General features: G+C 37.8%; 1 protein-coding gene across 8 annotated transcripts in view; it reads right to left on the bottom strand.

The window, feature by feature from the left end:
* Positions 288-11172, bottom strand: part of LOC100518417 (adhesion G protein-coupled receptor E2-like) — a 68921-nt gene continuing 58036 nt past the window's right edge. For 7 of the 8 annotated variants that reach the window (XM_021083675.1, XM_021083676.1, XM_021083674.1 and 4 more), the window contains one exon: positions 288-2366. The gene's annotated coding sequence lies outside the window, so the exon portion shown is untranslated. The remainder of the gene's footprint in view (positions 2367-11172) is intronic. The other variant, XM_021083673.1, reaches the window with a different exon arrangement.

The raw sequence follows: 11172 nt of genomic DNA, 5'->3' as shown, positions 1-11172 counted from the left end.
TCCATTCATCCATCGATAGATAATTTGCATTTTTTATGTACACACCCCATGGCATATGGAAATTCCCAGGCCAAGGACTGAATCCAAGCCACAGCTGCAGCAATGCTGGATCCTTTAATCCACTGCAATCCTTTAATCAAACCTGCACCTCTACAGTAACCCAAGCCACTGCAGTCAGATTCTTAACCCACTGCACCACAGCAGGAACTATCCCACTTACATTTTTTAATGGGTGAAAAAAATCAAAATAATATCTTGTGTCATGTGAACATTACATGAAATTCACATTCGGTATCCATAAATAAAGCTTTATTAAAACACAGCCATGATAGTAACAGTATTGAGGAGACTAGGCCTGAGAGGTTGATGAGTGCTGAGTTTAAAATGACTGAGGAATTGGTAACTATGAAGGGTCTGCATGGAACTACGCTGGGTCAAATATTTTTGAAGAAGTTGAAAAAACACTTAGTATAACCTGAAGTAGGATCTGCTAAGGTGTGTTATGAATGGTGATGTTAAAAATATGCATTGAGACAGATAAAGAATTAGTGAGCAAACATACAAAACTTGTGAAAATACAAGGTATTTCACTCTTATGGTTATTCATTACATTATCAGCAGTTATATTGCAGATGATATTTCAATCTCTCATGTGTTATTAATAGTTCAATGGGGAACTTCATTCGCTCTCATTAACTTAGCCATCACAGTTTTATGAACTTTTGTCATAAATAAAAGCTGGATATCCTAACTTTCCTTTAAAAAAAAAAACCACAGCCATGATCAGGAGTTCCCTTCGTGGCTCAGCAGAAACAAATTTGACTAGAATCCATGAGGACGCAGGTTCAATCTTTGGCCTTGCCAGTGGGTTAAGGATCTGGCATTGCTGTGAGCTGTGTCATAGGTTGCAGATGTGGCTCAAATCCTGTGTTGCTGTGGCTGTGGCATAGGCCAGCAGCTACAGCTCCTATTTGACTGCTATCCTTGAACCTCCATATGCCATAGGTGCAGCCCTAAAAACCAAAAAAAAAAGTCATGATCATTCACTTATGAGTGTCTATAGCAGTTTTCATGCTACAATGGCAGATCTGGGATGTTTCTATACTTATCTGGCAGTGATGGTTAATTTTGTGTGTCAAATTGACTGGGCCATAGGATACCCAGCCAACTGATCAACCATGGGTTCTGAGTGTATCTGTGAGGCTGTCTCCAGAGTGATCAGCATTTGAACTGATGGACCAAGTAGAGCTGATGGTCCTCTCCAATGTGGATGAGCATCACCCAATCCATTGAGAGTCTGAATGGAATAAAAATGTGAAAGCCAGTTAAATTAACTCAGCCTATTTGAGCAGGGATATCAATCTTCTGCTCTCCACACTCATGGTTCTCAAGTCTTCAGACCCAAATTGGAGTCCATATTATCAGCAGTCTGGTTCTCAGGTCTTCCAACTGTACCACTGGTTTCCTGGGTCTCCAGCTTGGAGATGGCAAGACTGTGGGACTTCTCAGTGTCCACTATCATGTGAGTCAGTATCTCATAATAAATCTTCGTGTGTGTGTGTGTGGTGGTGTGTGTGTGTGTGTGTGTGTGTGTGTGTGTATCCTATCAGTTCTATTTCTCTAGAGAACCCAGACTGAACACTGGCCCACAAAATCCAAAATATACGTGTCATGATCTGAGTTTTCAAACTTTGTGAAACTTGGTGTGAGGATGAAAGAAGATGGTGTCTGTCAAATGGTTTATACTTCAACTACACAGCTATAGAGACATGACCTAAAGGACTCTTTTAGCTTCTAAATCAATTCTAACTGCACAAAATAACTTTACCTCCCCCTGAGAGCTCCATGAAGACAGGACATGTGTGTCTCTTGATCTCTGCCTTGGACACGGTGAGTAATAAATATTTATGACTGAGTGACTAAATAAACCCATAGAAAACAGAACAAAACAATTAAGAAATCCAGACTGTGGTGTGAACATCTTCATTCTTTTGGATGTTGTTTGTATGAATATCTCTTGAGGCTGGTTTTCCTGATCATAGACCTTCAGCATCTTTCAGAGTCTTTGTAGGAAGGAGAGCCTTCAGAAAAGGGTTTTAACCAACGTGGCTGAGGCATTGGGCCACAGCTAGCCCTTGATCTGCTGATAGTTTTCCGAATGCACTGTGGGGCACAAAAAAATTCCAAATTTTGCAGGAATTGAGGATCAAACATGTCCACCACAACTTCTTTCACATGCTGACACAATGGATTTCTGGAAATACACATGACAAAGTCTTTTTTATCCTCTCTCAATGGCTCAAAGAATAATACTTCAGATCTTCCATGGAAGTAGAGGATATACTTCAAAAGATTTTTTAATTAACCTAAAAATAATATTTTAGATATGTTACATAAGGCTATAGAAAGATAATCTAAAAAGCTTCCTTTGAAAAAAAGAAATAAATTTAAGAAGACTTTGATCACTTAATTTCCTTGCCAGATGGGTGTGTCAGGGTAAAGTCAAAAGTCCTACCAGGTTGCTTTTTGGTAGACCCAGGTCTTTCTCAGGAGTTCCATCACCCTACATTTTCTAACCCTCAAGTTACAGAATATAAGAGTAGTTAAATATACTACCAAAAAATATCTATCTTTTCAAAATGTATGTCCTGGTCCCTCTGCTTCAAGGTTTTGAAACATTGATTTCTGCATAGAGTCATAAAAAGAAGCAAGTGGAAAATTAATAAAATATTGGAAATTTTATCTCCTGTGAATCACCTGAGATGTAAAGGAAGAAGCATGCAATTCTTCTTTTCCCTATCATCACCATCCCCAATATGAGTTATTTATGCCTAGGTCTATAAGAAGCTCAGGGTAATTTCAGGTGCCTGAGATGGGCAACTTCACATACTTATCTCTACTCAAGAAGTTTATAAATATTGCACTTCAGGAAACTAGACAGAACTAAACACAAGCAAAAATACTTTGTTGTTCCTAAACAAGACTACAGGAAGCCACAGAAGAGATACCATAATGAAAGGGACACATTTCTACATCTTTTAAATACCAGAAACACCAAGCTTTAGGAGACAGGAGAAAATAAATTCACCAGTGGATTTGTTTCCTCCTTTGACAATGAAAAGAGCCGATCAGATTAACGTCCATTCATGATCAAGACCCTCGCCAAAGTGGGTATAGAGGGAACATTCCTGAATATAATCAAAGCCATTTATGACAAACCCACAGCCAATATACTACTCAATGGGGAAAAACTGAAAGCCTTCTCACTCAAATCTGGAACAAGACAGGGATGCCCACTCTCACCACTGCTCTTCAACATAGTTTTGGAAGTCCTAGCCACAGCAATTAGGCAAACCAAAGAAATAAAAGGCATCCATATAGGAAGAGAAGAGATCAAACTGTCACTGTATGCAGATGACATGATACTATACCTAGAAAACCCTAAGGACTCAACCCCAAAACTCCTTGAACTGATTAATAAATTCAGCAAAGTAGCAGGATAGAAGATTAACATTCAGAAGTCAGTGGCATTTCTGTATACCAGCAATGAAACATTAGAAAAGGAATACAAAAACACGACACCTTTTAAAATTGTACCTCACAAAATCAAATACCTCGGAATACACCTGACCAAGGAGGTAAAGGACCTATATGCCGAGAACTATAAAACTTTAATCAAAGAAATCAAAGAAGATGTAAAGAAATGGAAAGATATTCCATGTTCCTGGATTGGGAAAATCAATATTGTAAAAATGGCCATACTACCCAAAGCAATCTACAGATTCAATGCAATCCCTATCCAATTACCCAGGACATTTTTCACAGAACTAGAACAAACAATCCAAACATTTATATGGAACCACAAAAGACCCAGAATCGCCAAAGCCATCCTGAGAAACAAAAACCAAGCAGGAGGCATAACTCTCCCAGACTTCAAGAAATACTACAAAGCCACAGTCATCAAAACAGTGTGGTACTGGTACCAAAACAGACAGACAGACCAATGGAACAGAATAGAGAATCCGGAAATAAACCCTGACACCTAGGGTCAATTAATCTTTGACAAGGGAGGCAAGAACATAAAATGGGAAAAAGAAAGTCTCTTCAGCAAGCATTGCTGGGAAACCTGGACAGCTGCATGCAAAGCAATGAAACTAGAACACACCCTCACACCATGCACCAAAATAAACTCCAAATGGCTGAAAGACTTAAATATACGACAGGACACCATCAAACTCCTAGAAGAAAACATAGGCAAAACACTCTCTGACATCAACATCATGAATATTTTCTCAGGTCAGTCTCCCAAAGCAATAGAAACTAGAGCAAAAGTAAACCCATGGGACCTCATCAAACTGAAAAGCTTTTGCACAGCAAAGGAAACCCAAAAGACAACAAAAAGACAACTTACAGAATGGGAGAAAACAGTTTCAAATGATGCAACCGACAAGGGCTTAATCTCTAGAATATATAAACAACTTATACAACCCAACAGCAAAAAAACCAATTGATCAATGGAAAAATGGGCAAAAGACCTGAATAGACATTTCTCCAAAGAAGATATACAGATGGCCAACAAACACATGAAAAAATGCTCAACATCGCTGATTATAAGAGAAATGCAAATCAAAACTACCATGAGATACCACCTCACACCAGTCAGAATGGCCATCATTAATAAATCCACAAATCACAAGTGCTGGAGGGGCTGTGGAGAAAAGGGAACCCTCCTGCACTGCTGGTGGGAATGTAAACTGGTACAGCCACTATGGAGAACAGTTTGGAGATACCTTCGAAATCTATACATAGAACTTCCTTATGACCCCACAATCCCACTCTTGGGCATCTATCCGGACAAAACTCTACTTAAAAGAGACACATGCACCCGCATGTTCATTGCAGCACTATTCACAATGGCCAGGACATGGAAACAACCCAAATGTCCATCAACAGATGATTGGATTCGGAAGAGGTGGTATATATACACAATGGATACTACTCAGCCATAAAAATGGTTGACATAATGCCATTTGCAGCAACATGGATGGAACTAGAGAATCTCATCCTGAGTGAAATGAGCCAGAAAGACAAAGACAAATACCATATGATATCACTTATAACTGGAATCTAATATCCAGCACAAATGAACATCTCCTCAGAAAAGAAAATCATGGACTGGGAGAAGAGACTTGTGGCTGCCTGATGGGAGGGGGAGGGAGTGGGAGGGATCGGGAGCTTGGGCTTATCAGACACAACTTTGAATAGATTTACAAGGAGATCCTGCTGAATAGCATTGAGAACTTTGTCTAGATACTCATGTTGCAACAGAAGAAAGGGTGGGGGGGAAAATGTAATTGTAATGTATACATGTAAGGATAACCTGACCCCCTTGCTGTACAGTGGGAAAATAAAAAAAAATAAAACAATAAAAAAAAAGAAAAGAATCTTTCATTGGCTATATAATGCCATTACTGTATTTCTATGCACAGAAAGTACATTTCTTTCCTCACGGCATATATCATCTCTGAGGGGATGAGGATAATGGTAAATATTTATTTAAATATCTACAATATGAGGCAGATTTTGATGGTTTTACAATAGTTCAATGAAACCTATGCATAATAGGTGTGCTAGGCAGAATAATGGTCCCCCAAAGATGACCACATCCTAATCTCTGGAACTCATGAGTATATTACTTACATGGAAAAGAAATGAATTTTGTAGTATAATTAATTTAAGGATCTTGAGATGGGAAAATCATCCTGGATTCTTCAGATGAGCCAATGGAATGATCAGGGTCTTTAAAGGGAAGGAGGTAAATATAGAGTCAGAGACATGGAAATAAATATAATGACATAAGCTGAGAAGAGAGAGACTTTATGCTATACTAAAGCTTTGAACATTGAGTGGAGCATGGGGCCAATAGCCAAGGAAAGCAGGCAGCCTCTAGGAGGTAACAAAAAAAAGCAAATATTCCCCTAGAGACTCCAGAAAGAATGCAGTTCTACTGACACCTTGATTTTAGCCCCCCAAAAAACTATTTTGGACTTTTAACTTTAAGACCTGTAACATAAATTTGTGTTGTGTGTAGCAAGATATCTAGGGTAACTTATAACAGCAATAGAAAATGAACACAATTGAAGTACAGAGGTGGATATTGTACTGGGATTCTAGAGTAAAGGAAGTTCAGAGCCTGCTCAGGGATTCTCAGGAATGGTGTTATGGCCTTGCGAAGCTGAGCTGACTCAAGAACATGAAGGCTCAGAATAAATACAAGATTTAAATGTTAAGCAAGCAGAGGTGCAAAATACAATAGCCGAAATTAAAAAAAAATCATTGAGGCAACCAACAGCAGGATACAGGAGGCAGAAGAATGAATAAGCAAGGTGGTGGATAGACTAGTGGAAATCACTGATGCAGAAGAGAAAAGAGAAAAAAGGTTGAAAAGAAATGAGGACAGTCTAAGAGAACTGTGGGACAATGTTAAATGCACCAACATCCATATTATAGGGGTGCCAGAAGGAGAAGAGAGAAGAAGAGGACAGAAAAAAAAATATTCAAAGAGATAATAGCCAAAAACGTTCCTAAGATGAGAAAGGAACCACTCACTCAAATCCAGGAAGCACAATAAGTACCACATAAAATAAACCTAAGGAGGAACACAATAAGACACATATTAATCAAACTGACCACAATTAAAGACAAAGATAAAATATTGAAAGCAGCTTTAAAATTTTAATTTTTAAAAAAGAAAGCAGCTAGGGGAGTTCCTGTTGTGGCTTAGCGGTTAATGAATCTGACTAGGAACCATGAGATTGCAGGTGTGATCCCTGGCCTGCTCAGTAGGTTAAGGATCTGGTGCTGCTGTGAGCTGTGGTGTAGGTTGCAGATGTGGCTCAGATCCCATGTTGCTGTGGCTCTAGCGTAGGCCGTTGGCTACAGCTCTGATTAGACCCCTAGCCTGGGAACCTCCATATGCCACAGGAGTGGCCCTAGAAATGGCAAAAAGACCAAAAAAAAAGAAAGAAAGCACCTAGGGAAAATAAACAAATAACATGCAAGGGAACCCCAGTAAGGTTATCAGCAGATTTTTCAGCAGAACTCTGCAGGCCAGAATGTAGTAGCATAATGTATGTAACATGATGAAAGGAAAAAAACCTCCAACCAAGATTACTTTCCCAGCAAGCCTCTCATTCAATTTTGAAGGGAAATCAAAGTTTACAGATAAGCAAAAGCTAAGAGGATTCAGCAACACTAAACAAGCTTTACAACAAATACTAAAGGAACTTCACCAGGCAGAAAAGTAAAGGCCACAACTAGAAAAAAATATCACAAACGACAAGGTTCACAAGTAAAGGCATATATACAGTAAAAGTAGGAAATCATCCACACACAAATATGCTACCAAAATCAGAAACTGTGAGAAGAGGAGGGTACAAATGCAGGACACTGGAGATGCACTTGCAGTTAAGAGACCAACAACTTAAAACAATCTCGTGTATATATATTCCTATATCAAAATTTCAGAGCAACTGAAAACAAAAAATCTATAATAGATACACACACAAATAAAAAAATCAACTCAAATACAACACTAAAGATAGTCCTCAAACCACAAGAGGAGATAACAAGAGAAGAAGAAGAAAAAAGAGCAACAAAAACAAATCCAAAACAGTTAATAAAATGGCAATAAAACATACATATCAATAATTACCTTAAGTGTTAATGCCCCAACCAAAAGACATAGAATGGTTCAATGGATAGAAAAACAAGATCTGTATATATTCTGTCCTCAAGAGACCCACTTCACTTCTAGGGACACATACAAACTGAAAGTGAGAGGCTGGAAGAAAACATTCCAGGCAAACCGGAATCAAGAGAAAGCTGGAGTAGGAATACTCATATCAGACAAAATAGACCTTAAAATAAAGAATAGTATAATAGACAAGGAAGGACATTACATAATGATCAAAGGATCAATCCAAGAAGAAGATATAACAATTGTAAACATATATGCACCCAACATATGATCACCTCAATATATAAGGAAACTGCTAACAACATTAAAAGGAGAAATTGATAATAACACAATAATAGCAGGAGACTTTAACACACACTTACAGCAATGGACAGATCATCCAGACAGGAAATCAACAAGGAAACACTGGCCTTGAATAAAGCATTAGACCAGATGAACTTAATAGATGTTTATAGGACATTCCATCCAAAAGCAACAGAATACACATTCTTCTCAAGTGCACTGAGAACATTCTCTAAGACTGATCACATTCTGGGTGACAAATCAAGCCTCAGTAACTTTAAGAAAATTGAAATCATATCAAGCACCTTTTAAAACCACAAGGCATTATGACTGGAAATCAACAAAAAGAGAAAACTGCAAAAAACACAAACATTTGGAGACTAAATAACATGCTACTAAACAACCAATAGATCACTGAAGAAATCAAAGAGGGATTAAATACCTAGCAGTAAATGACAATAAAGATACGACACTCCAAAACCTATGGGATGCAGCAAAAGCTGTTCTAAGAGGAAAGTTTATAGCAATGCAAGCCTACCTCAAGGAAATAAGAAAAAGCTCAAATAAACTACCTAAATTTATTTACATCTAAAGCAGCTAGAGAGAGAATAGGCAAGACCCAAAGTTAGTAGAAGAAAACAAATCATAAAGATCAGAGGAGAAATTAATGAAATAGAAATGAAGAAAACCATAGAAAAGATCAATGAAACAAAAAGCTGGTTCTTTGAAAAGATCAACAAAATGAGAAACCCTTAGCCAGACTTATCAAGAAAAAAGAGAGAGGACTCAAATCAATAAAATTAGAAATGAAAAAGGAGTTCCCGTTGTGTCGCAGTGGTTAACGAATCTGATTGGAACCACGAGTTTGCGGGTTTGATCCCTGGCCTTGCTCAGTGGGTTAAGGATCTGGCGTTTCCATGAACTGTGGTGTAGGTCACAGACACAGCTCAGATCCCATGTTGCTGTGTGTGGCATAGGCTGGCGGCTACAGCTCCATTAGACCCATAGCCTGGGAACCTCCACATGCCATGGGAGTGTCACTAGACAAGGCAAAAAGACAAAAAAAAAATTATTTAAAACAAAAGAAATGAAAAAGGAGAATTAACAATGGACATCGCGGAAATGCAAAGGGTCATAAGAGACTACTATATGCAACTATATGCCAATAAAATGGAAAACCTAGAAGAAATGGACAAATTCTAGAAAAGTACAATCTTCCAAGACTAAACCAAGATGAAAGAGAAAAGATGAATGGACCATCACAAGAACTGAAATTGGAACTGTGATTATAAAACTTCCAATAAACAAAAGTCCAGGCAGATGGCATCACAGGTGAATTCTATCAAACATTTAGAGAAGAGCTAACACCTCTCCTTCTGAAACTATCAAAAAATGCAGAGGAAGGAACACTCCCAAATCATTCTATGAAGCCACCATCACCCTGATCCCAAAACAAGAAAAAGATACCACAAAAGAAAATTAAGGTCAATTTCACTGATGAATGTAGCTGCAAAAATCCTCCACAAAATACTAGAAAACCACATCCAACAATACATTAAAAGGATTGTACATCATGATCAAGTGGGATTTATCCCAGGGATGCAAGGATTCTTCAATATCTGCAAATCCATCAGTGTGATACACCACATTAACAAACCGAAGAATAAAAACTATATGATCCTCTCAATAGATGCGAAAAAGCCTTCAACAAAATCAACACCATATCTGATTAAAAAAAAAAAAAACCTTCAAAAGTGGGCAAAACTGGAACCTACCTCAACATATAAAGGCCATATATGACAAACCCAGAGCTAACGTCATTCTCAATGGTGAAAAGCTGAAAAAAATCCTGCTGAGATCAGGAACAAGACAAGGATGTGCATTCTCACCACTACTATTTAACATAGTTTTGGAAGTCCTAGCACAGCAATCAGAGAAGTAAAAGAAATAAAAGGAATCCAAATTGGAAAGGAAGAGGAAAACTATCACTATTTGCATATGACATAATACTATACCTATAGAATCCTAAATATTCTTCCAGAAAACTGTAGAGCTCATCCATGAATTTGGCAAAGTCATAGGATACAAAATTAATACACAGAAATCAACTGCATTTCTATATACTAACAACAAAAGATCAGAAAGAGAAATTAGGGAAGCAATCCCGTTTACCATCACATCAAAAAGAATAAAATACTTTGGAATAAACCTACCTCAAGAGACAAAAGACCTATACTCTGAAAACTATAAGACACTGGTGAAAGAAATCAAAGATGACACAAACAGAAAGACATACCATGCTCTTGGAGAAGATAATATTATCAAAATGACAATACTGAAGAATGTAGATGCAAAAATCCTCAAGAAAAACTAGCAAACCAAATCCAAGGCAATTTCAGATTCAAGGCAATCCCATCAAATTATCAAGGACATTTTTCACAGAACTCGAACAAAATATTTTAAAGCTTGTTTGGAAGACAAAAGACCCAGGATAGTCAAAAACATCCTGAAAAAGAAAAATGGAGCAGAGGAATCAGGCTCCATGACTTCAGACTATACTACAGAGCTACAGTCATCAAAACCATACGGTACTTGCACAAAGACAGACATACAGATCAGTGGGACAGGATAGAAAGCCCAGAGCTAAACCTACACACATACAGTCAACTCATCTATGACAAAGGAGGCAAGAATATACAATGGAGATAAGACAGCCCCTTCAATAAGTGGTTCTGGGAAACTGGACAGCCACATGTGAAAGAATGAAATCAGAACACTTCCCAACGCCATACACAAAAAAAACCTCAAAATGATATAAGGCCTTGATATAAGGTCCTTGATATAAGCCAGATACTATAAAACTCTTAGAGGAAAACATACGCCAAACACTCTCCGCCATAAACGACAGCCAACATCTTCTCTGATCCACCTCTTAGAGTAATGACGATAAAAACAAAAATAAACAAATGAGACTTAATTAAACGTAAATTTTCTGCACAGCAAAGGAAACCCTAAACAAAATGAAAAAACAACCCACAGAATGGGAGAAAATATTTGCAAATGAAGCGACTGACAAGGGATTAATCTCCAAAATTTATAAACACATTCTGCATCTCAATACCAAAAAAACA

Source organism: Sus scrofa, chromosome 2, assembly GCF_000003025.6.
Source record: "Sus scrofa isolate TJ Tabasco breed Duroc chromosome 2, Sscrofa11.1, whole genome shotgun sequence".
Taxonomy (NCBI): Eukaryota; Metazoa; Chordata; class Mammalia; order Artiodactyla; family Suidae; genus Sus; species Sus scrofa.
The sequence above is the reverse complement of the archived record's forward strand: the minus strand, read 5'-3'. Positions and strand labels throughout refer to the sequence as shown.